Source organism: Ranitomeya variabilis, chromosome 2 (assembly GCF_051348905.1).
Source record: "Ranitomeya variabilis isolate aRanVar5 chromosome 2, aRanVar5.hap1, whole genome shotgun sequence".
In the NCBI taxonomy this organism is placed as follows: domain Eukaryota; kingdom Metazoa; phylum Chordata; class Amphibia; order Anura; family Dendrobatidae; genus Ranitomeya; species Ranitomeya variabilis.
Genome location: NC_135233.1, coordinates 992,692,764 through 992,706,345, shown reverse-complemented (window position 1 = coordinate 992,706,345; position 13,582 = coordinate 992,692,764). Strand labels below are relative to the sequence as shown.

The window sequence follows — 13,582 nt, the reverse complement described above, 5'->3', positions numbered from 1 at the left end:
ACTCACATTCCGGTGTCCGTCAGGTCCCTAGCCGTCTGCTTCCCGCACTGACTGACTGCCGGCCGGAAAGTAAAAGCAGAGCACAGAGGTTCCTCCTCCTGAAGTCGTGACGCAGGCTCCGCACTCCGTCCAAGCTCCGGCAGCCACCGATCCTGCAGCAGTGGAAGCGACTCTGGTCACCGGTAAGAAGAGAACTCCTCAGTGTCTCCCCTCAATGTTCAGGGCCGGGTTCTCTCTTCTTCCTGTCGCCATTTCAGCTCCAGGTGGCCTACGCCCTTGCAGTGTCGGGTGCATGAGTGCTCCATCGCTGCTGGTCCCGAATCACATAATGACGCTGCGCAGCTCCACTCAAGTTTTTCTCCTGGGCACCACCTGTTTCCAGGCGGGGACGCCTCTGACTACTCCACCCATTTGCAGGAATTCGATAAGGGAAGGCGAGGCCTTCTTCTCTTCATCCATGCCCACCATGGGCGGACTGGGGGATATTGACAGGTAGATTTTGGTGCCATCTTTGCACTGATACGCCCACGAAGGAGGGGGTCCCTGTTGTCGTCTTTTTCTCCGACGCCATTTCCTACCATCCTCATGGCTGCCATATTGGGCATAATCAAGTTGTTAGTCTCTTTCAGGGAATTTGACAAGTCCGGTATATCAGTCACATCATCGTCTATCTTCCTGGTCACAGCAGTTACTTGTTCCAGGGTTCCAATCACACCTGAATTATTTGTTCCTTTCCTCAAATCTTCAGTCTCATCTTTTCTTGTCACATCAATCTCATCACTCACAGCTTTCCCACGCTGCACGATTTCGGCATCCTGCCGACTACGCCAAGTGTAAGGGTCGGCCAGAGCGGTAGTCATGGCTGACGACTCCTGCTCCATTGCACCCTGGCCTCCCCTCACATAAACACGATGCTCCTTAGTCAGCATACCTGTGTCTTCAGGTACACCATCATCAGGTTTTCCTCTGCGCCACTGAAGGCTGTCTGCAGGCGATTTCACAAGAATTGAGACACAGTCCATTCCAACCTGAAACTTAACATCTTTACTGTTACCATTTCTCAGCACAGTATTTCACAGCATAAACCACAGGTTGCACAGCACATGTATCTTTCCCTGCACTGCTTGCCACGTCCTCCAGTACATTACGGGATAATAGCGCCTTTGGCGGTACCGCAGCGTTCTGTTTGTCCAGACTCACTATATCTGGAAATCTCATCCGTTTCGCCCCGGATCATAGGATATCAGCCCACACATACTGGACTGGACAATCTGCGTCCTGTACTCTTCCCGGACTGCTTTCTTTCCTCTCACCCAAACTGCTGCAACACTGATTGTTACTACTGCTCTTCAGTCCTAAGGACCCCCCGAATGGCTTGGCTTCACTGCTTTCTTAACGTTGCGTGGTGTTGCCTGGACTGGCTACCCCAATTGAGCTGCAAGGGCACCCTGGCCCCAACTGAGGAAGTTCCTCCTGCCTTATCCACTGTGCCCCTCCTATATTAACTATTTACTATACTATGTACAATCCCAAACTTTATGTGCCTCCATCTTGCAGCTTAACTAAGTACTGCACTTTCCCTATAAATAACATTCACACTGCAATACAACAATATGCTTACAGTATTTAGAGATCACGGTAAACCAGGACGCAGTTAAAGGGGTGAAGGCGCACATCCGTCTTTGTAACCCCTTACCGGGCTGTGTGGGAAAATAATACTATGCAATGGGGCTGTGTGGGAAAATAATACTATGTAAGGGGGCTGTGTGGGAACATAATACTGTGTAAGGGGGCTGTGTGGAAACATAATACTATGTAAGGGGGCTCTGTGAAAACAATAGTATGTAACGGGGCTGTGTGGAAACATCATTCTGAATGGGGAGCTGTGTGGGGACATAATACTGTGTAAGAAGGCTGTGTGGGGATATCATTTTGCATGAGGGACTGTATTAGCAGTAATAACTAGTCAGCAGACCTAATTCTACTCAATATTAAGTGACAAAAATGAATATAAAACAATAATAATAAGTAGAATTTAGTTTGGCAGGTTGGTTCGGCCTTCACAACAGTCACAATGTCTCATGTGGCCCCTTTGGAAAATTAATTGGCCACCCCTTCGTTAGAACATTGTTAATATGCAGGTTAACCCAATATCTACAAGTTAATGGGAACCTGTCACCACGTTTTTCCCATATATAACAAGGACAGCACCACTAGGGCCTTTTTTCAGCATACTGGAATGCTGTAAAAAATTCCCCAATCCAGTCTGCAGATCCCCAAAAAATAGGTTTTATTATAGTTACAGATGGGACGGTCTACACACTACAGTACTTTGCTTTGCCCTCAGCAGGGCAGAGAGAAGTGCTGCTGTGTAGAAGCGCGATGGATGACACTATGTGGATGACGTATGACGCGTCATCTTCACGACACAGGGAAGGAGGATGGTGATTTCAAGACAAGAGGAGGTGCTGGATCCAGACCAGAGATGCCCATTGGACCCGGCAGCCACTTCTGTAAATGTAATAAAAACTATTTTTTTGGGATCGTCAGACTGGATTGGGGACTTCCAGTATGCTGTAAAGAAGATCCTAATGGAGGTGGCCGTACTTTATATAGGGAAAACCTAGTGACAGGTTCCCTTTAATAGTGATGGGGACATCTACAGAACCGGACAAGTAGAGGGCTTATTCTACTAGTGAAAATACGCATCAAATCAAGTTATTGGTAACAAGCATGAGGAGATCAGTCAGACACTTTATTTCCTTCTTGTTCTGGATCACTTACCATTGCCCTTCAGCAGTCTCAAGATTTCATAGCACACAAAGCCCAAAACTAAGCTGCAGATGTTCAGGATATCAATGTAAAACCCCTGGATCACAGACATAAGGGTGTACACGTGATTTACATGGAAGAACAAACATGTATTCAGACAATACACATCACAGGTTTATTAAGGACACAAAGAAATTGGGCTCGGTTCATTTGTTGCATATTTGGTGTTGATTTTCTATACATTAAGTCTGTCTCATTTTTTTCTTCACTCGGCAGCATGTCAACTCCTTCCAATGGACTCATACAGAAGTGCTCGCTCACAATAGACTATGTGAGGCAGCGCCCGTAATCATGGAGGAGCTTGCAGGGACTTGCCACAAACCCGACCACAATGAACGAAGCACGATTTACAATCCTCATGAGCATTATAAAGCCTATCTTAGGGCTTGTTCACACAACAATATTTTATGGATGGGTGCTGTCTGAGAAAGATCGGACAGCACGCTGACCAATGTATTTCAATTGGTCCATATGGAAAAAAAAGTTGCAACATGGCTTATTTTCTACTATATATCGAATGGAAGTCGTACATTGAAATCTATTGGTGCGCAAAAAAAATTGTATCCCATAAATTGGAAGCATTGCATTTATTAACTCCTTCACGCCATGGCCATTTTCCATTTTATTTTCCCTTACTTCCAAGTGCCATAACTTTTTTATATTTCCGTCCTCATATGAGTATGAAGACTTGTTTTATTGTGGGATGAGTTATACTTTTCATTGGCACCATTGATTTTACCATACAGTGTATGGAAAAATTTGCAAAAAAAGTGCAGGGAAATTGCAAAAAAGTGCAATTCCACAATAGTATTTTTGTTTTTTTTAACCATGTTCTCTAAATGCTAAAACTGACCTGCCATTACAATTCTCAAGGTCATTACGAGTGCGCAGATACCAAACATGTATAGTTGTTTTTCACTAAAGTGGTGATAAAAAATCAGAAATTTGTATGAAAAAAGTATTTGCATTTGTCCTCATTTTTCGAGACCCGTAGCGTTTCCATTTTTTATGATCTGGGGCTAGGCGAGGGCTTATTTTTTGCATCCAGAGCTGATGTTTTTATAGATACCAATTGGGAGTAGATATGATGGTTTGATTGCATTTTATGACAATGTTGAGGTGACAAAAAAAAAAAACGTAATTCTGGTCTTTAATTTTTTTTTCTCATTACGCCGTTTACTGATTAGATTCATTTATTTATATTTTGATAGATTGGACATTCCTGAACACAGTAATATCAAATATGTGTATTTTTTTTATTGTTTTATTTTCAATGGGGCAAAAGAGGGGTAATTTGCATTTTTTTATTTTCTTCATATATTTTCAAACCTTTTTTCTTCACTTTTTACTCTATTTAATAGTTACCTTTGTAGGGTTGGATCTGTGATCATCTGATCATCTGTGCTAAAATCACCATCTCCTATGAATACCAGCCAGGAGCCGGTGTACATATGTGGAACGTAAAGACAGCCATGAAGGTCTTCTGCAGACCCCTGGCTGTCATGACAACCCATCTGCACCCGACGATGATGTGATGGGGGGAGGCGTTTCTGGCTGGGGCGAGTTAAATCCCGCTGTCAGAGATTAAATCAGCTGTCATGTGCGGGGAAAGACGCAGGCTCTGCATCGAAGTCCGCATCAAAGTCAGGGACCTAACATATGGCGTAAATATACATCATATGTCATGAAGGAGTTCACATAGCAAATTGTACTCGATCTAATATAATTTACGCTATTGATATATAAATACAGATGTAAAAAAACAGACACATGGGTCAGAATCATCAGGTCTATTGGATGTAAATCAGCCATGTTCACACGTTGAGTATTTGGTAAGTATTTATATCAGTATTTGTAAGCCAAAGGCTGCTTTCACACAACAGTTTTTTGCCGTCAGGTACAATCCATCGAATTCTGAAAAAATCGGATCCGGCAAAAGTTGCCGCCGGATCCGTATTTTTCTCATAAACTTGTATTAGCGACAGATGGTCTCACATTTCATCCGTTTTTTGCCGGATCCGTCGAAAATTGGTTTTCCGGCGGCCAGAAAAAAACAGACACAGTAACGTTTTTTGTGTCCGTCGTTTGCTCGAATGGAAGCCTATGGCTCCAAAACCGTCAAATGACTGAATCCGGCGATTGATTCCATTTTTTTTTAACTGAGCATGCTCCAATTTTTTTGGGATCCAATTAGCTGGATCAGCTAGTAGGATCCGGAGAAAAAACAAATCCGTCGCATCAGTTTTTCACAATCTGTGACGGATCTGTTTTTTTCAACATTCGACGGATTGTGCCTGACGGCAAAAAACTGATGTGTGAAAGCAGCCAAACTAAAAATGCAGAAGTTTTACACATGTATCTATTACACTTTTCCTTGGATTCCTAATTTTTTTTGGCTTACAAATACTGATGTAAAATACTGACCAAAAACTTAATGTGTGAACGTGGCCTAAGCTAAGTTTCCATGATATGATGAGTATTTGGTGAATTTTTGATGTTGCAGATTTTCTCTAACATTTCTGCACCAATTAGGTAAATTAGGTTACTTTCATTTTTATATGTGCTTTTTAATAGCTTTGTTTTTAGTCTCTTTTGGTCTATTCTAAATAAATCTGCTTTGATTACAAATAAAACTAATATTTACAAGAGAAATTGAGATGCTGCAGATTTCAAATAATTGCACGGCAGGTCAATTTCTGCAGGTTAAAAAAAAGCACAGCAGTCACGAGATTTACATAAATCACATCCACGTTGCTGAAACTGTAAGACACAGGAAATGTAGGAACTATTAGTGCGCCTGCCCTCGCCATTACTGCTCTGTGTACATACAGTAATCGTATACATGCGGTAATCGTATACATACCGCCACACCTCCGCACTTGAAGTATTTTAGTCACAGAGGTGGTGAGCCCTCTATGACCGGTGTCCTGTTACTTACCCGGAGAGTTCATGTCCAGGTCAGCTCTGCTGTACATGCTGGAGAAGCTTCCAGATCAGTCTCCAAGAAAGCCGAGGTCTCTTCTGATTAACCAGCAGCAATTTAGGCGGGAAAAATCTTCTCAATTTATAGCAAATCTAGAGAGTCGCCCTGTGGAGAGAAGACAGCAGAGAGTCAGCGCCCTCCCCAACCCCCATTAGTCACTGTATTTTTAGTGAGGTTGTCACCCATTTCAATGTGGGTGGACATGGTGGATTACAATTTTAGAACCAATATAATTGGCTGGAGTTGTTAGGACTAGGCCTGATGATTTTTGGTTATGATTTGTCCAGGCTTGGGACAAAAATCTGCAGCCACTCCGCTTCCATCAAGAATATCGGGGAATTGTGACTGCGAGCGCACTGCATACTGTCACAATTCGCAGTCACACAGAGTAACAGCAGACTTTTGTACATATATTCCTGGACAGGGCACAATATACCAGGATGGGGCATATATATATACCCGGATGGCGGACATATATACCAGGATGGGGCCCATTATAACAGGATGGGGCACATACAGTGGGGCAAAAAAGTATTTAGTCATTCAGCAATAGTGCAAGTTCCACCACTTAAAAAGATGAGAGGCGTCTGTAATTTACATCATAGGTAGACCTCAACTATGGGAGACAAACTGAGAAAAAAAAATCCAGAAAATCACATTGTCTGTTTTTTTATCATTTTATTTGCATATTATGGTGGAAAATAAGTATTTGGTCAGAAACAAACAATCAAGATTTCTGGCTCTCACAGACCTGTAACTTCTTCTTTAAGAGTCTCCTCTTTCCTCCACTCATTACCTGTAGTAATGGCACCTGTTTAAACTTGTTATCAGTATAAAAAGACACCTGTGCACAACCTCAAGCAGTCTGACTCCAAACTCCACTATGGTGAAGACCAAAGAGCTGTCAAAGGACACCAGAAACAAAATTGTAGCCCTGCACCAGGCTGGGAAGACTGAATCAGCAATAGCCAACCAGCTTGGAGTGAAGAAATCAACAGTGGGAGCAATAATTAGAAAATGGAAGACATTCAAGACCACTGATAATCTCCCTCTATCTGGGGCTCCACGCAAAATCCCACCCCGTGGGGTCAGAATGATCACAAGAACGGTGAGCAAAAATCCCAGAACCACGCAGGGGGACCTAGTGAATGAACTGCAGAGAGCTGGGACCAATGTAACAAGGCCTACCATAAGTAACACACTACGCCACCATGGACTCAGATCCTGCAGTGCCAGACGTGTCCCACTGCTTAAGCCAGTACATGTCCGGGCCCGTCTGAAGTTTGCTAGAGAGCATTTGGATGATCCAGAGGAGTTTTGGGAGAATGTCCTATGGTCTGATGAAACCAAACTGGAACTGTTTGGTAGAAACACAACTTGTCGTGTTTGGAGGAAAAAGAATACTGAGTTGCATCCATCAAACACCATACCTACTGTAAAGCATGGTGGTGGAAACATCATGCTTTGGGGCTGTTTCTCTGCAAAGGGGCCAGGACGACTGATCCGGGTACATGAAAGAATGAATGGGGCCATGTATCGTGAGATTTTGACTGCAAACCTCCTTCCATCAGCAAGGGCATTGAAGATGAAACGTGGCTGGGTCTTTCAACATGACAATGATCCAAAGCACACCGCCAGGGCAATGAAGGCGTGGCTTCGTAAGAAGCATTTCAAGGTCCTGGAGTGGCCTAGCCAGTCTCCAGATCGCAACCCTATAGAAAACCTTTGGAGGGAGTTGAAAGTCCGTGTTGCCAAGCGAAAAGCCAAAAACATCACTGCTCTAGAGGAGATCTGCATGGAGGAATGGGCCAACATACCAACAACAGTGTGTGGCAACCTTGTGAAGACTTACAGAAAACGTTTGACCTCTGTCATTGCCAACAAAGGATGTATTACAAAGTATTGAGATGAAATTTTGTTTCTGACCAAATACTTATTTTCCACCATAATATGCAAATAAAATGATAAAAAAACAGACAATGTGATTTTCTGGATTTTTGTTTCTCAGTTTGTCTCCCATAGTTGAGGTCTACCTATGATGTAAATTACAGACGCCTCTCATATTTTTAAGTGGTGGAACTTGCACTATTGCTGATTGACTAAATACTTTTTTGCCCCACTGTATATAACATGATGGGGCCCATTATACCAGGATGGAGCATGTATATACGTGGAAGGGCCACATTATAACAGGAAGGGGATGAGGAAAGAGGACATTATCCCAAGAAGGGGCCAGTACTTGGGGACATTATTACATAACATCCTCTCTAGTTATATATGGGGCGGTCCCCATGTAGCGTCCTCTGTTGTTATGTACAGTGCTGACCCATTATTACATAGTATAATGTCTTGTTATACACTGGGGAAAATAAGTATTTGATACACTGATGATTTTGCAAGTTTTCCCACCAACAAAGAATGGAGAGATCTGCAATTTTTATTGTCGGTACACTTCAACTGTGAGAGACAGAATCTTTAAAAAACAACAAAAAAATCACATTGTATGATTTTTACATACCATATTTTCCGGCGTATAAGACGACTGGGCGTATAAGACGACCCCCCAACTTTACCAGTTAAAAAATAAAATCTTCTTAAAAGTCGGGGGTCTTCTTATACACCGTATGTCGTCTTATAGGGCCGGTGAATATGTGCCTTTTGGGGGGGGGGGGGAGTGATCCTGATGACGACGAGGGGGCGTCTCACAGGAAAGTGAGTATCCCCCATTACCTTATCATAGCGCTGCAGCGTGTGGTCTCTGTGCTGGGAGCGGCGGCTGCTGTGCTGTGGTGCGGCGGCTCCTCTTCTGCAGTGTGGGGCCTCTGTGCTGTGGGGTGGCGGCGGCGGCGTATCTTTATGCAGTCGGGGCTCCTCCAGCATCTCATTAAAGCCTGGAGGCCCCGCCGGCAACAATGCGGTGGCCTCCGGGAAAATGGCCGCTGCTCAGATTCAGATCTCGTCCCGAGATCTCGGGAGACGAGATCTGAATCTGAGCAGCGGCCATTTTCCCGGAGGCAGCTCAATAGGTGCGATGCGGTGGCCTCCTGGAAAATGGCCGCTGGGGGCTGCGCATGCTCAGATTCAGATCTCGTCCCGAAATCTCGGGACACGAGATCTGAATCTAAGCAGCGGCCATTTTCCCGGAGGCCACCGCATTACACCGATGGAGTTGCCGGCGGGGCTTCCAGGCTTTGAGATGCCGGAGGAGCCCCGACTGCATGAAGATACGCCGCCGCCACCGCCTCACAGCACCAGAGGCCCCACACTGCAGAAGAGGAGCCGCCGCACCACAGCACAGCAGCCGCCGCTCCCAGCACAGAGACCCCACGCTGCAGCGCTATGATAAGGTAATGGGGGATACTCACTTTCCTGTGAGACGCCCCCTCGTCGTCATCAGGACCACTCCCCCCCCCCACCCACCATATACACCCGGCGTACAAGGCGATTCCCGGCGTACAAGACGACCCCCGACTTTTAAGAAGATTTTCAGGGGTTAAAAAGTCGTCTTATACGCCGGAAAATACGGTAATTAATTTGCATTTTATTGCATAAAATAAGTATGTGATACAATAGAAAAACCGAACTTAAATTTGGTACAGAAACCTTTGTTTTAGGTCTGGAGATGGGCTACGCCACTCAAGGACCTAGAAATGCTTCTTACGGAGAAACTCCTTAGTTGCTGGAATTCCCAGCCATGACCCACCTTCAATGCTCTTATTGAGGGAAGGAGGTTGTTGGCCAAAACCTTGCGATACATGACCCCATCCATCCTCTCTTCAATACGCTGCAGTCATCCTTTTCCATTTGCAGAAAAGCACCCCCAAAATATGATGTTTCCCCCATGATGATTCATGGTTGGGATGGTGTTCTTGGGGTTGTACTCCTCCTTCTTCTTCCTCCAAACACGGCGAGTGGAGTTGATACTAAAAAGTTATATTTTTGTCTCACCTGACCACATGATATTTTCCCATAACTTCTCTGGATCATCCAGATGGTCATTGGGAAACTTCAAACAGGCCTGGACATGTGCTGGCGTGAGTAGGGGGATCTTGCGTGCCCTGCAGGATTTTAATCCATGACGGCATAGTATGTTACTAATGGTAATGTTTGAGACTGTGGTCCCAGCTCTCTTCAGGTCATTGACCAGGCCCTCCCGTATAGTTCTGGGCTGTTTCCTGTCCTTTCTCAGAATCATCCTTACCCCAAGAGATGCGATGTTGAATGGAGCCGCATACTGAGGAAGATTGACAGTCATCTTGTGTTTCTTCTATTTTCTAATAATTGTGCCAACAGTTGTTGCCTTCTCACCAAGCTGCTTGCCTATTGTCCTGGAGCCCATCCCAGCCTTGTGCAGGTCTACAATTTTGTCCCTGGTGGCCTTAGACAGCTCTTTGGTCTTGACCATGGTGGAGAGGTTGGAGTGTGATTGAGTGTGTACGTAGGTGTCTTTTATACAGGTAACGAGTTCAAACAGGGGCAATTAATGAAGGTAATGAGTGCTGAGCAGGAGGGCTTCAAAAAGAAAAACTAACAGGTCTGTAAGAGTCAGAATTCTTGTTGGTTCGCAGGTGATCAAATACTAATTTCATACAATATAATGCAATTTAATTATTTTAAAATAATACAATGTGATTTTTTATTTTTAGATTTTGTCTCTCACAGTTGAAGGGTATCCACAATAAAAATTACAGACCTCTCCATTCTTTGTAGGTGGGAAAACTTGCAAAATCGGCAGTGTGTCAAATACTTTTTTTCCGCATTGTATAAAGCACCGTCCATTACATAGAGTATTCTCACTATTTTTGTTATTCACTGCGCCCTCTCTTTATTACACAGTCCAGTCTTGTTAGATCTAAAATGATTGCTGATGGAGCAGCATCTGGTGAGAAGACCAGTCCATCAGCCGCCTCTATCAGAAAAGAAGCTTTCCCATGCTCCATCAGCAGTCATTTAACCCCTTTCTGACATGTGACATAATAATACGCACATGTGGGACTCCCCCTGTTTGGTGCGGGCTCCAGCGATGAGCCCGCATCTTTCCCGGGCATGTGACAGCTGATCTATACAGCTGACATTTGCCCACAACAGCCGTGGGTGGAATCGCGATCTACCTGCGGCTGTTAACTAGTTAAATTCGCATTTACAGGGAGTGCGTCACTAATCTCGCCATCAGTGACCCGTCACCGATGGGTCGGCATGACAAACAGAGGTCTGCAGCATAGCAAGCGAGCATTTCTGCTACAACCAGGTGATCTGATCATCGCCTGTGTGTAAAGAGGCGATCAAAGTATTGCAGCTTCTAGTCTCCCATGGAGACTACTGAAGCATGAAAAAATAAAAAAATAAAGTTTTTAAAAATATAAAAAAAATGGTTAAAAAACAAAAACATATGCGGAATAGCACTTTTTTGCTATAACATATTTTTTGCACATAACAAGAGAAGGCACTACATAATAAAGGGTGGCAATATGCATAAGAAAAGGAGACTACAGCTCTGGCAAAAATTAAGAGACCACCACATCAAAACCCTGTCATGGGCAGCCCAATCTCCAGACCTGAACCCCATTGAAAACCTCTGGAATGTAATCAAGAGGATGATGGATAGTCACAAGCCATCAAACAAAGAACTGCTTACATTTTTGCGCCAGAAGCAGTGTGAAAAACTGGTGGAAAGCATGCCAAGACGCATGAAAGCTGTGATTAAAAATCATGGTTATTCCACAAAATATTGATTTCTGAACTCTTCCTGGGTTAAAGCATTAGTATTGTTGTTTCTAAATGATTATGAACTTATTTTCTGTGCATTATTTGAGGTCTGAAAGCACTGTTTTGTTTTTTATTTTGACCATTTTTCTTTGTCAGAAAAAAACCACAAAATGTATTGCTTGGAATTTCGGAGACATGTTGTTAGAAGTTTATAGAATAAAAGAACAATTCACATTTTACTGATAAATATACCCATAAAGAGAAAAATCTGACAAACTGAACATTTCGCAGTGGTCTCTTAATTTTTACTGTATGTAATAGATATAGATATTATTTCTGTAGCTTGGTTGCCATAAAATTAGGGGAACACAAGCACATTTCTTGCACAGGAACCTCTGGGTGAATCTGTATAGTAAGACAATGTCACAGCTCAGCAATACAGAAAGGGAATAGAAAGCCATAAAACACAAAAAAAACTGATAGCACAGCAATGGAGATTAGGCTGGGATCAAACTTGTAACTGTAACTGAGTCTCTTGCATCAATTTAATGCAGTTGAACGCTTCGGTCTCTAGTGCCGGTGGCAGCGCCAGGTATTGATGCGCAAGTTTCTCGCATTACACTCGCAAGTGTAACACCCCAGGTAACCGGTTGTTACAGTGATGTTGCCTTCCTTTCGGGGAGGGTGATTTCTGTTGTGAATTCCGCTCTTGGGCTCCCTCCGGTGGTTGTAAGTAGCACTTTTGTGAATTCTGCTCTTGGGCTCACTCCTGTGGTTTTGAGTGGTATAGCTGCTTCTTGGATTTAGCATCAGCAGCTGCCTCCACTGATCGTCTTTCTGGCTCGGCTATTTTAGTCTGGCCTTATCCCTCAATCAATGCCAGTTGTCAATTGTTCCTGCTTGGAGTCACTGCTCTTTTGGATTTCCCTGACACTCTGACCAGTTCTGCAAAGATAAGTTAGAGAGAACAAAGTCGTGGAAAGATAAGAGGTCACCACCATAATAGTTATCTACCCAACCAGGGTATATTCATATATTTACAAACTGGGACCCAAGGAGTAGGACCAAAACATAGTTTTTATTACTGACCGCACAGTGTTCTTTCCTGTACTATCTATCTAGCTAGAAGTGGCCTCCTTTGCTAAATCTTGTTTCATACTACGTATGTCATTTCCTTCTCCTCTCACAGTCATTATTTGTGGGGGGCTGTCTATCCTTTGGGGATTTTCTCTGAGGCAAGATAGCTTTCCTGTTTCTACCTTTAGGGGTAGCTAGTTCTCCGGCTGTGACGAGGTGTCCAGGGAGTGACAGGAACATCCCACGGCTACTGCTAGTGTTGTGTTAAGATCAGGAACTGCGGTCTGTATAGTTACCACCTGCTCAGAGCTAGTCGCATGTCGCTCCTAAATCACCAGTCCATAACAGTACAACTGGCCAAAAATGAGTTGAATGCATCTCAAAAGAAGGAAAAGAAAAAGAGTTCTGAGCCATTTTTTTTTCTTTAGTCTGTTTTGTCTTTTTCCTTCCTCTTAATCTCTGGGTGGTTCAGGATTTGGGCACGGACATGGATGTTCAGGGTTTGTTTTCTCGTGTGGATCAGCTTGCTGCAAGAGTTCAGAGTATCCAAGATTATGTTGTTCAGACTCCAGCCTTAGAGCCTAGATTTCCTACTCCAGATTTGTTTTACGGGGATAGATCTAAGTTTTTGAACTTTAAAAATAACTGCAAATTGTTTTTTGCTCTGAAACCCCGTTCCTCTGGTGACCCCACTCAGCAAGTTAAAATAGTTATTTCTCTGCTGCGTGGTGACCCTCAGGACTGGGCATTCTCCCTTGAGTCAGGGGATCTGGCATTGCTTAATGTAGATGCATTTTTTCAGTCGCTCGGATTATTGTATGACGAACCTAACTCTGTGGATCATGCGGAAAAAACCTTGTTGGCCCTGTGCCAGGGTCAGGAAGCGGCAGAATTATACTGCCAGAAATTTAGAAAATGGTCTGTGCTCACTAAATGGAATGAGGATGCTCTGGCAGCAGTTTTCAGAAAGGGTCTTTCTGAAGC

The 13,582-nt window shown here is 43.8% G+C and overlaps 1 protein-coding gene across 1 annotated transcript in view; it reads right to left on the bottom strand.

The window, feature by feature from the left end:
- KLHL6 (kelch like family member 6) overlaps window positions 1–13,582 on the bottom strand; it is a 181,617-nt gene that overhangs the window by 151,393 nt on the left and 16,642 nt on the right. Inside the window, exon 2 of the mRNA XM_077291093.1 lies at window positions 5,771–5,920. The gene's annotated coding sequence lies outside the window, so the exon portion shown is untranslated. The remainder of the gene's footprint in view (window positions 1–5,770; window positions 5,921–13,582) is intronic.